The sequence below is a fragment of the Sesamum indicum genome, linkage group LG3 (assembly GCF_000512975.1).
Source record: "Sesamum indicum cultivar Zhongzhi No. 13 linkage group LG3, S_indicum_v1.0, whole genome shotgun sequence".
Lineage (NCBI taxonomy): Eukaryota > Viridiplantae > Streptophyta > Magnoliopsida > Lamiales > Pedaliaceae > Sesamum > Sesamum indicum.
In genome coordinates, this window is record NC_026147.1 from 2,380,491 (window position 1) to 2,394,221 (window position 13,731).

Genomic DNA, 13,731 nt, shown 5'->3' on the forward strand with positions numbered 1-13,731 from the left:
ATTTTAAAAATTATAAAAATATATCCACTTAATTCATAAAAAAACTGAAAAAAATTAAAAAATAAATAAAATTATAATTCTTAATCCATAAGGGCATTTTGGTCAATTTACTACATAAATGGATTGAAGTCTGACGAATTGGGCTAATTGTTAGACGATCGTTAAAATCAGGAGGGTATTGACAATTTTACAAACAATGAGGGGTATTCGTAATTATACCTAATTTCAGAAAAGATTGTTGTAATTTAACCTTATATTTATATTGTCACTATAAATGAGACGTTAGTTGTCTATAGAGCAACAGAAGGATACAAACTCCGATGAGTAGAGTAAAAATACCATATTTATGTTAATTTGTTTTTAACTACATTAATATAAAATGTACAAAATTCAATTTAATTTTAATCAAAATATTTAATACATCACTAATTCAAAATAAAAAAATATATTTCAAAAAATAAATAAATAATTTTTATTATGAAAAATGACGTCATTGACTCGACCAAAGCTTCGACCGAGTCAAATAGCCAGTGTCGACGACGGTGCCAACAGAGAAATAAACAGCGGAAGGCCAGTTAACTGCGAATCGACGTGTCGCATTATTAGAGGAGGGTAAGGGGATTGGGCCCAATGCACTGAGGAACAAATAAAAGATGCCTTTTTTTGGGAGTAGTGGGCTCAATTGACAGTCCAAAGCCCAATCATTTGTCCCCTTGTCTACGTGTCCATGGACATTTAATGTGCTTCCACGTGGTGTACCCTGTGCCGCACATGTGGTACAATTCAGCCCATTAGGCCCACGCTTTGACACTAAGGGTAGGAAGGGGGATCCGAATTTAATTCACAGTACTTAGGATTAGGAAATGTGCTGCCCAATTGTGCTCTGCTGTCCCTTTCAATTTTTTATGTGTCACCTCCAAAAAATAAAGGAAAAATTTGTCACAATGAATGTTGATGTGTGATAAATAAAACCCAAAAAGAAAATGTGCATTAATGATATTAATTGGTATGGCAAGGCACAAAGTCATACTTGATGTGAGATTTCTGGAAGCAACCAAAATAATAATAATAATAATAATGAAAAAGATAAATTATGTCGATATTATTTAAGATTGAGTCTAATTACACAGATATTTTCTATTATTTGCAAAATTGTAAGTACATTTTGTGAGGCTATAAGTGTAATTTACAACGACACTCTCTCGAGGGTGAAAACTTATAATTTTGATGTTGATTCTCCCACTGCATGAAGTGTACTTGTAATTTGTAAAAGATAGGAGATGCTTGTGCAATTAAATATAGCATTAGGGTGTTTTGTTGTAATTTTCTTCAAAAGAAGTTTGTAAAGGATTTGAATCTATCTCAATATTAAGGAATAACTGCACTGCCCTCTTTTAAGGTCTAGTGTAAGTATACGTAAACTCCCGTAGTCTGAAAAATACCCTTACAAGGGTAAATATTTACCTCCTTATACGTATTATCTTGTAAAATTATGTACAGTTAGTTTGGTTACAAAAGATTTATTTGACCTGCAATAGGTCTGTATTATGTCAATCGGTGTTAGATACTCATTCAGCTTTCTTTGTTAATATCTAAAGATTTGGTAAATTTTGACTAACAAATGAGTCTATTTGTTAAACAGAAATAAACAACGTGAATAGTAGATATAATTTTTCAAACTCATGGGCTCTATGTGTAATTACACCAAATTTTCGGAAAGGCAGTGTAATTATCCATAATATTAGTTATCAACACTTGATATATTAGTGACACACACTAAAAGAAATATTTTCTATATTCTAATAAGCAGGATTTAAAAATAATGATAAATTAATACTATCAATTATGGTCAACACAAACTGGCATAAAAAGTTTATGTTAGTGACCACACGTCAATATTTGTCTATATGTACATATATATATATATATATATTGTCATGACCTTTAATTATGATCAATATTTTGACCTCACATATTGAACTAATAATCGATTGTCATTGCACAACGGTAATTAATTACTAAGTATTGTAATTTAACTTTTGTCCATATCAATTACCCATAATAAAATAATATCTCTTGTAGTATCACTTAATATCTTTTGAGGGGGCCTGACTGTAATTTACTTCACGTGGTGTTTGTGCAAGTTTCGGTCTCTAAGGCAGTGTTGAAGTAAATTACTATTACACCAATATGTCTTAGCCTAGTGCTGAGGCTAAGTCTGAGATCTCTTGAATAAGTTCGAGATCATGGGTTTGAGTCCTACAGGACGTGTGGGTATTTATCTCATTTTATGTAGTATTTGTCTTACTTTATGTAAATTATTATAATCTGTTTACAATTATATTAATGTATTTGTTGAATTGAGAGATATTGTAAATTTTTATTTTTTATTTTTAGTATATTAATGTATTATTTGAATCAATATAATAATAAAAGAAAGTAAATTACTATTGCAAGAACGTGGTGAATATTATTTTCTTTTAATGGATAAAACGAAAAAAATTAAATGATAAGTATAGTACTACAATTCTCAATTTATAGATAGGGTTTTAAATATTAAATATGCTTTAAATTGCTGCAGAATAATTATATACGCAATAAGTATGCAATTTAAGTAAAAAATGAAACTGAATTATTTCTTGCTGCTAGACAATAATTTAAATACCTCATAAATTAAGAATAAGTATTTTGGAAAAGGGTAACTGAAATTTCAATATTAATGCAACCCTATTTAATCTTTTTAGAAACATGAAAGCAAATACTACATACACTAAAAGAATTGTGATTTTTCATTATAATTAATTGTTATAGTTAAAAATAAAAATATCGTGGCGAATACTAACCAATCATGGGTGGCAACAACGGAGAATTGCAATTTACGTTCCATAATTTATCCCTTTTTTGATTTCGGTCCCATTATTTTACGACTCAACAGATTTAGTCCCATAAATTTCAAAAAATTACAATTTACGTCCCATCACCTGTTTTCGTTAAATTGTTAATGGAAAAAGCACGTGCAACTCACATGCAGTGCTGCTTCTGTTATCAATTTAATGGAAATGGGTATTGGACATAAATTACAATTTTTTTGAACATGTGGGACTAAACTGCTAAGCGTAAAACAATGGGATCAAAATCGCAAATGAGTAAGTTATGGGATGTAAATTGCAATTTTTCCAGCAGATGGCTAATGAGAAATGGGAAATGGGGTTGTGACCTTGTACAAAAAATATTTACATAGCTCACATCCAACTGACCCAATTTCACATGCTACTTGTAGCTCGTATCCTCCTTGCCTACTTTTAGATCATAGGATTTTATTAACGTTTTAGAAGTTGGGTCATTTTCAAGAAATGTATACGTCCGCTTAATTTATACCAAAATATTTTCTCCATCTCTATTCTTCCCTCTTTAAATAAAATTTTGGTTTCAACAAAATAATTATTTTTGTGTGTGTATATTTTTATATCGTTATTTCTTAAAGTAGTTGCAATGAGTTAGTTGGTTTAACAATTAAAACAGTTGCTTATTTTAAATTAAATGGGATGTTCGTTATTTTAGCCCATTGAAAAGGGTAAAATACATCTACATCTCTTGAAATTTGTTGTTTATAAGTTATCTTCTCATTGTTTGAAAAATTATAAATAGGCTTCTTATGTTAACGTCTATCTAACAACGAACTCATTTTGTTAGCCTCCATTATGTTTCTATATGTCGATTAGAGTAGTTATTCAAATCATTCTGATTTGTTGATTAAAAAAAAAGAAGAAGCATTTAAGAGATAAGAGAAAGAAAATGACAAATGGCAGAAAATTGCAATTTACATCCCATAACTTACCCATTTGCATTTTTTATCCCATTGTTTTACGACTCAACAGATTTAGTTCCATAAGTCTAAAAATGTTCCAATTTACATCTCATTACTCATTTTTGTTAAATTATTAATGGACGGAGTACTGCACATGCTCTTCCTGTTATCAATTTAATAAAAATGGGTAATGGGATGTAAATTGTAATTTTTTTGGACTTGTGGGACTAAATTTGTTGAGTCGTAAAACAATGGGATCAAAATTATAAATAGGGTAAGTTATGGGACGTAAATTGCAATTTTTCCGTCGCAACGGCTGTTACCCGTTGTTTCTGCAACTAAATACTATGGCAAATACTTTACTCATAAGTAAAATCATAACAAATATTAATTAACTATGGTTAAAACGTAAGTTTTGCTCGATTTTATCTAATCGTGGTAGATGTATTGTTTTGCTACAATACTTTTCAAATTCCTATATTCATTTAATATTTATTAATTTTGTAATTAGTTATATATGTGTCATGTGTAATAAGGAAGATATAATTAGGTAAAATAAAAATTTATTTATGTAATTAAATTGACAAATGAAGAAGCTTTAATTTCTCTCTCTACAGAATTTATTATTATTATTATTTACAAGAAAATTACTCAATAGCTATAATCATTTTTGATGCAAAAATCAGCATGGGCTAGTTAGCAAAAATTATAGCTACTAATCTACATTAGTTAATATATATTTTAAACAATTCACCAGTTAGTAAATTGTTTATGCTAAGTTTATTAGCAAGTAAGTTTTTTGTATAAAATAATATAGATTAACAACGAGAACTTGTCACTCTGATTTTGTTTGTTGCTATTTTGAGCTATATTCTTATAGGGAAAAGTATTATTTTAGTCCGTTAAGTATACCTAATTTTAATTTTAGTCCGATAACTATGTCCATTTTTATTTAGGTCCAGTAACTTACAAAATTGCTTATTTTGAGTCCTCTGCTAGATTTTCGGACAATTTTATCCCTATGCAACTTTTAAAAGGCAGTTTAGTCCATATGCACTCATAGGGGTAAAATTGTCCGAAAATCTGGCAGAGGACTCAAAATAAGCAATTTCGTAAGTTACTGGACCTAAATAAAAATGGACATAGTTATCGGACTAAAATTAAAATTAGGCATACTTAGCGGACTAAAATAATACTTTTCCCTATTCTTATAGGATTATTTATCTATACTAATATAAAAAAAAAACCTACTTTTTACTCACAACCCCCAGATTGTGACACTGGTCACCATATTTAAAATATAAGTTATACCCTTAAATATTGATATCAATATAATTACTTATTTATTCCAAATGGTTTACGTTTTTTTTTTAAATCGTTAATACGCGATTATATTTATTTCTTATTTTCGCTCATATTAATCACTCGATCTATTTTTAATTATCTATTAATTTATTTTTAAAATCTTTGTCGTATATATGTAATTATATAAGTACAGATATTACGTGTCAGGATGGCTAGCGAATAAATGAAACTTGAGAATAAGTCAGCCAAATGCGTGTAGCAGTCAGTAATCAACAAGTACCGTAGTGAATGTTGTGAGCGGCGGATTTGCTTTGAATATACACATTAATGGACCACATCAACATGTATCCAGTACCGCAAGGGGGCTAATTAACTGCCCTCAATTTTTTTCATCACATTTTCATATTATATATATTGTCACAATAACATGTATTTTTTCCAAATTAAATAAATATATATATATATAATTTAGATTATAATTTAAAAATAGAGCCACATACAATACATACCAAAAAGGGTGTTTTGCTTTTTAAAAATATTTTATAAGTTCTTACATCGATTTTATAAGATGTTTTATAAACTTATAAAATGTAAAATTTTATTTTAAAAATAAACTCGTAAAATATTTGGATGAAACAAAATATTAAAGCTTATAAGATATTTTCACATCTTATAAAATGTTGTGGTGTTTGGCATAATAAGGTATTTTTATTGGTTAAATGAGAAAAAATAACATAATACCATTAAAATAAAATAAGTTGTTATTTTTTAACATATTTTGTATTTAACTATTTATAAAATACTTTAAAAAATAGTACAGATTGCTAACCTCTAAATAAAAAATTAATAGATAATTATGATTACAAAAATTTAAAAAAAAGTAAGGAATTATTACCTAAATTTTTTTAATAAAAATTATATATATTAATGATAGTAGAAAATTTGCATAGATACATAATTTATTTTTTTTTTGTTAATGTTATGCTCATTTCTATTCGTATAATTCATAATATCATGAATTTATATTTTTTTGTAAATATAATATCAATAGTAATATTATTTTTATTTAATTATAATAATTTTTTATTAAATAATGAAATACTTTTTTCTTTTTCAAATCCAAGAAAAATTAATTAGCAATAAAAATTTTGGATATTTTAAAAAATATTGGATGAAGTTACTTTTCTTAGGAGTTTATAAGATTCAAACATCTTATATTTTTGAGATTTTATAAGCTCTTTAAAATTTTTTTGCCAAACACCTGTTAAGTGTGAAACAGGTTTAATAGTACAATAATTAATTATTTCCTATAGTATAAATCACAACAGGTTAAAAATCGTAGTAAATCAATACTATTTACCACGGTGCAATCGTAGAGTTTTAGGCATATGTCTTTTGTCTTGTACACATGTAAATACATACTCATGGGGCATTTTGTACCTCCTGAGGTGCAATTTTCAATCTTTTCAGTATTTAGTGCTATAAATAGAAAAAATCTTTTTAAAACTATTATAGGGGAACTGTGTATTTGAAGCTTGGAGTAGTGTGTGTGCTAGTGTCACTCTCAAGAAGATCCCCTTGTTCTAGCATCATTGTACAATGTTTATTGTTTTTCGCCGTTTATGAAACCCACATTCTAAAATTGTGCCCAATCTACTGCCTTTGTACTGCACCTTGCTTGCTTGTGTTATTGCTGTCGAATTTCGTGTTGTTGTTCTTGGCGGTGCCTTGTACTAGTGTAGGCTGGAATTATGTTGTTATTGCTATTGGGCAGAACTAGTCATTTACTATCGGACTACTAGCTACACGGTGCCCCTTTGCCCGCATTGCTAAAGGCATCCTACGAGAGGTGGTATTAGAGCCTCGGTGCCTAACCATGGGGCCGAGGCGAGTTACTGTGACCCAAGCAAGTTCTACTTGAATGTCAAACCAAGATGCCGACAGCCCGAGATGGGCAGTATCGCCCAGTGAGTGAGCCGCAAACCTAGAGGATGAAACCTCTCGTTTGATGGAGATGGTGATGAATTTTTGGAGGACAAGGTCTCTTTCCTGGAATAGGAGATCACGGTCCTGAATTTTGAACTAGAGGAATATCGGCAGGTGGTCCAAGAAATGGGCAGTGCCTTTGGTGGTAGTGGCATTGTTGATATGCAACATGAGATGGAGCAGATGTCTATTGAGATTGGTCTGCTCTAACGAGTAGCGAGCAACGCCCCAATTGGTGCTCATGATCCTAATGTTAGGCTTCAAATTCCTAAATTGAAACCAATAGTGCTACTTATGACGTGAAGAAGATCAAAAACTTCCTTTTCAATATGAAACAATACTTCCTTGTTGCAAATATGGAGACGAGGCGAGGAAGGTGACAATTGGAACGATGTACTTCAAGGATGATGCCAAACTCTGGTGGCGCACCAAATATGCTTAAATTTAGGCCAACTAAGTGCGTTGGATACTTGGGGCTTTCTTCGGGAAGCGATTTGAGAGTAGTTCTTTCCAAAGAATTTGGAGTATAATGTCAGATAGGCAACGCAAAAATTCGAACATACAATCTCTGCGTGAGATACGTGAAATACATTTCGGCATTAATGTTGGATATTTGAGACATGTCAGAGAAGGATAAGATCATCACTTTTGTTGAAGGTCGGAAACCATGGGTGCATCTTGAGTTGCAGTGCCAATGGGTGACTGATTTGGGATCGAATGCTTGACAGATTTCAACCCTGAGTCCTGAAGGAAAAGGTAGACAATGTTTAACCCTACACAGAATAAGCGGGGAGGGGCAAAATCATTTAGGAGTAATTTCAATAGAGGTAGGGGAGATCGAAAGCCCCAAGCATCAGGTAGTTCATAGGGCAGTTCGAATAGGAACAAGTCCTAAGAGAACACGCTGAGAGAGCCATAGAAGAGCAGCAGATGCTTCCTGCGCGACGGCCTACATTGATGTCGGGTCTGCTCAAAGAAATAATTGTTGAACATGCTGGAGACCTTTACTGATAAGGCGTCGCCAACAAAGCTAGTGGAGCCACGAGCAATTGTGAGTGGCGAGAATGAATCTGAGGAGGATGGGACAACTTGGTGTGTCATCTCTCATTGGTGTAATATGTTGTCCCACCAGGTGGCAGCGAAGAAGACGATGCCATCCCCGTCGGGGAAGACTGTCCTGACTATAACTGGGAGCTATTTTGAGGAGGAAACACAATCCAAGACTTCTAGGAAGAAAGATTAATGTTCGTTGATATGAAGATTCATGATAAGCTAATCTATGTTATGATCTATACTGGAGCTACTCACAACTACTTTGCGAGCGCCAAGTGGAGAGACTTGAGCTCAAGTTAGAGAAGGGAGTTGGTCGGGTGAAAGCGATTAACTCCGCTGCACAACCTATTGTTGGTTTGGCCAAATCTGTGCTAATCAAGGTTGGTCCTTTCGAGGGCGAGACCAATCTTTCTGTCGTGGTGATGAACGATTTCAAGCTTATCCTTTGGCTTGAGCTTTCTCCAGATACATGTACCATGGTTTTACCGCATGTTGATTCACCGGTGATGTTGGGAGCCAAACCTTGTATCATCCCTACACTGGTAAGCGGACGAGCAAGAAAAATCTATTGGCCATGCAATTTGAGAAGGGGCAAAAGCGGAGTGAACCATCCTACTTTGCACCCTTTCTTTTAAGGAAATTAAGCAGGTGTCATGGCCCAGCCCTGGCCTAATAAAGAAGTTATTAAAGGAGTTTGAAGATGTGATGCCTGACAAGCAGCCTCGGAAACTACCGTAGAGGAGGACAGTCGATCACAAAATCGAGTTGGTGCTTGGCATGAAACCTCCCATCAGAGCACCATATAAAATGTCACATACTGAGCTTGTGGAGCTTAAGAAACAACTAAAAGATATGTTAGAAAGCGGTATTATCAAATCGGGTAAATCGCCATATGATGCGTCAATGTTGTTCCAAAAGAAGGCCGACTGTTCCTTACGTATATATGGCAACTATCAAGTGCTAAATAAAATCACTATGAATAATAAATATTGAATACCACTTGTGGGGGACTACTTCGACCGTCTAAGCTTGGCGAAGTATTTTACGAAGATAGACTTGAGGTTAGGCTATTGGTAGGTCCAAATCAAGGACGGCGATGAAGACAACAATTGACATGAGGTATGGAGCTTCCAAGTTTCTTGTTATGCCTTTTGTCCTGATGAACGCTCCAGCAACCTCCTCGGAAACTCCAAAGTTTACTTGACGAATTTATGCTGGTGTATTTGGATGATTTTGTTATCTACAATACGGTCTTGGCCGAGCACATAGAGCATTTGCAGCAAGTTCTAACGAGACTCCACGAGCACGAGTTATATGCAAATAAATGCTAGTTTGCTCAGCAGAGTTGAATCACATTGTGGAGAAAGGACAGATTTGGATGGACCCCATGAAAGTTCAGGCTATCAAGGAGTGGCGGCTGCGGAGCAATGTATAGGAGTTGTGATCATTACTCAACTTGACGAATTATTATAAGTGTTTTGTGAAGTACTACTCCGAGGTAGCACGGCCCACGACGAATAAGATGAAGACTTGGAATTGGATACCCTAATACCAAGTGGCCTTTGACAACTTGAAGGAGGCGATGGTGACAGATCTTGTGTTGGCCTTACTAGACATGAAGAAACCTTTAGTGGCAGAGACTGATGCTTCAAACTTGGCATTAGGAGGGGTTCTAATGCAAGACAGCTCCCAATTGCCTGTGAGAGCAGGAAACTAAAAGAAGTGGAGCGGTGCTATTTGGTGCATGAGAAGGAATTACTGGTTGTAGTTTATTGCCTTATACTTTGGCAGCGTTATTTGTTGGGCTCTCCATTCATGGTCAAGATAGATAACACTACTGTGAGCCATTTCACGACTCAATCGAAGTTGATCAATAGGCAGACACGTTGGCAGAAATTACTGTTAGAGTTTCATTTATGTTGGAGTATTAGGCTGGTTCTAGCAATCATTCGACAAACGCCCTAAGCTGTAGGTGGACTTAGCGACTTTGGGGTAGGTAGCAGTGCTCTCCTCTAGCGCGTTGCCACCTTTATGAAAGATTGGGCGCACGAGTTATTACCAAAAGATCCAGTAGGACAGGGTCCACCTTGTTGAGCAAGGCAATGCTCGACAGTTTTGGTTAGAAGATGAACTCTTGATAACCAAGGGAACCGCTCATGTGTACCAAAAGGCAGGGACTTGAGGAAATCATTAATTTCAAAATGCCATGACATTTTTTGAGCAGGATATTCGAGAGAAGAGCGCACCTACACATTGGTGCAGAGGACCTACTATTGGTCATAGATACAGGATGATGTAGAGACATATGTCGGCACTTGTTTGAATTTCCAGTAGGACAAGGCAGACCACCAGATTTGCTACAACCACTTTTCATTCCAAAAAGATTGTGGGAGAGCGTCTCTATGGACTATATTTCAAGATTGCCTAAAGTGGGAGACTTAAGCTCCATCATCATCATGGTAGACCAACTATCAAAATATGTCACATTCATCATAGCCCTAAAGCGTGTTATGTCGAAAGGGACAACTCATCTCTTCTTCAAGAATCTTGTCTAACTTTGGGGCTTTTAGAAAGATATATTTGGTGATTAAGATTCCATTTCATTGGTGTATTCTGGACTGAGTTGTTCGAACTCCTCGGGTTTAAACTTAGTACGAGCTCAAGCTATCACCTTAGCCAAATAGTGCGCTTCAATTCGATGTTGGAGGAATACATTCGACACTTTGTGCTTGGTACTAAGAAGAATTCGGTAAATCTCTTGGGTGTCACCTAATTGTGTTTCAATACCCAAGTGAGCTCATCCACTAATAATAGCGCTTTTGAAATTGTCATTGGTCAATAACTGTTCATCTCTGGACTATTGACTTCCCACAGATTGTGAGATCCCCTCTCGCTTGAAGTTTCTCTTTAGGAATGAAAGCAAAACATTGACATCGCCAAAAGTTGCCTACAGAAATGACAGAAGTGGATGAAAAAAATATGTAGATCAAAACTACTGAATCATCGAGTCAACACAGGAGACCTTGTGATGGTGAAGGTCCCAGACTCGAGATTATCAAAGGCATCAAGGGGGAGAGATTCTCGTCTGATGTAGATATATGTCCACCCTTTACCTATCATCAAGCATGTTAGAACAATGGCTTACAAGGTATAGCTGCCTTCCAAGTGGAAAATCCAAAGCATCTTTCATGTGAACCAACTAAAGAAATATTGAGTAGAGAAAGAGGACGACGCCCACAAGTTGAATTAATGAAAATGAAGAAGAAGGTAGTTGAAGTGATTCTGAATCACCTAGTTATTGAGCAGACAAAGAGGACAACACCCACAAAATTAAATTGACGAAAACGAAGAAGAAGATAGTTGAAGTGATCCTGAATTACAGAGTACTGTAAAACATAGTCACACAGAATACTTGGTGAATGGAGGGGATTCGAGAACACTTGGGAATGGGTGATGGAACTTAACGATTTCAAACCTCTTGTTGAAACCTACCATGCTTCCTTGGCGTCGGGGACATTGCTTTTGCATGTGGAGAAGAATGTCAAGGGTCGTTTATTCCATTACTATTTACTATTTTCTATTATTGTAATATTGGTCTGTATTAAGAGGTTTTTGTAACCCTCTAATTTTCTGTAATAGTTTGATTAGGGCTTGATTATTTGAGCTCATCATTTTTGGGATTTATTCCCAACAATAATGATAAGAATTATTTGTTGTCTGTAATTATTTTTTGTAATAATCTATACAATTTTTTAATCTTTTTTATAATAACGACTTTTATAAAATAATTATGACTATTATCTAAAGTATAAAACTTATTGTTGCAATAAAGTAGAAATTTCTTGTCGCCAACTCTCTCTCTCTCCCTCTCTCTGGCACACATTGAATAGGGTATGTGCACGAAAGCATAAAGCACCAAATTAGACAATACTGACTTTCTCATATAGTCGTTAGATGCTGCACCTAGTATCTTACATACTCCGTGCAACAAATTTTGCCACCTACTCAGACAAATGTGACAATTATCAATAGTATACATGCCAAGATTTGTTCCAACCAGTGCATAAAACCCAAATCGTAACATCAACTTTATCATCGGGTTCTTCATATTGTCCCAAATATTCATACATCCGATGCAACACATCTCGACATGTACCCGTTAAAAGGTATGTGTCGATCATCGTTGCAACCCGTGTCAGAGCGGATTTTGGCACACATCGTATGGTCCTTTATATGCTTGTTTAGTATGTTTCCCTATGATGTAAACCAAATTAATTCTACAAATCAATAATCACTCATATATATATAACACATGTCAACATGAAAGCTCAGCCATCGATTTGTATCCTTACAACTTTAGAGCTAATTAAAATTATTAGCAGCGTGGAGATTTGTCATTGGAAAATCGAGAAATCATATCATACATACGATTGATCAAGTGGGGGTCCGATTGATGACAAGGAGCAGAGTTTTCAAATTTAATTATCAGCCTTGTTTTTCTTTTTTATTAATTACATTTAGTTTCTTTTAAAAATATAAAATTATAATTTTTTTTTTAAATTACACTTACATTCTTCGTAGAATTCTTTGTTCACCACTATACCCATTTCGTTAGAATTTATACGGAAACTGCTGACCTCAGTAAAAATCTATGCATAAATTTATAATTTTAGTATAAATTGTTGATAATATGCTTAGTTCTATCATTTATCAGTGGCTACTATTTTATCTGTCCACAGTAATTTGAGAATAATATCTTATTATAATTACACTCATTTGACTTTATGTATATTATATTTATTTTTTTAAAAATATTAAAATATTATTAGAATATCTCGTTAGTTAATTTATGTAAAAATTATAATGACTTTTATACTACAATACGACAACTATCAAAATTAGAGGTAAATTATAAGTATAGATAACTAGGAACACATGTTTAATGAAAATCATAACAATATATATATATATATATATATATATATATAATTTTTGCAAGAATTCTCTCTCTCACACTCACTCTCTCTCTTAATCACCTCTTCCTTCTTTTCCTCTTTGTCCCTTTATTTCTTTCTTCCTTTTTGTTTGTTTCCTCTTTACATATGTAATTGTCATTAATTCGATAATGGACCGGAAAGGCAAAAACAACAATTCTTCTTTCTACCCAAATTCTTGACACGTCCACATTTCCATTCCACCGCAAATTCACAGCTTCCCACATCGGATGTATATAAGGACAAATATTACTACTCATATATATATATATAGGACGACGACTTTTTATATTTTGCAAACATCCAATTACTTTTTATTGCAACTTTAGTTAATCCTTTAATAGTAGATGTTTGGTATTTTTTTCAAATGATAATTACGTAATTATTTCAATATTTTAATAAATTAAATAATATATGAATTCAATCATTATATAATACTCATTTAATATATCCATATATTTAAGAATTAATAAAACAAGTTGTAATAAACTTATATAAAGTGAGACAAATATTTACACTCGAATTCATGACGTCGAACTTGTCTATGTTAAACAAATACTGCATAACGTAGGACAAATACCTTCA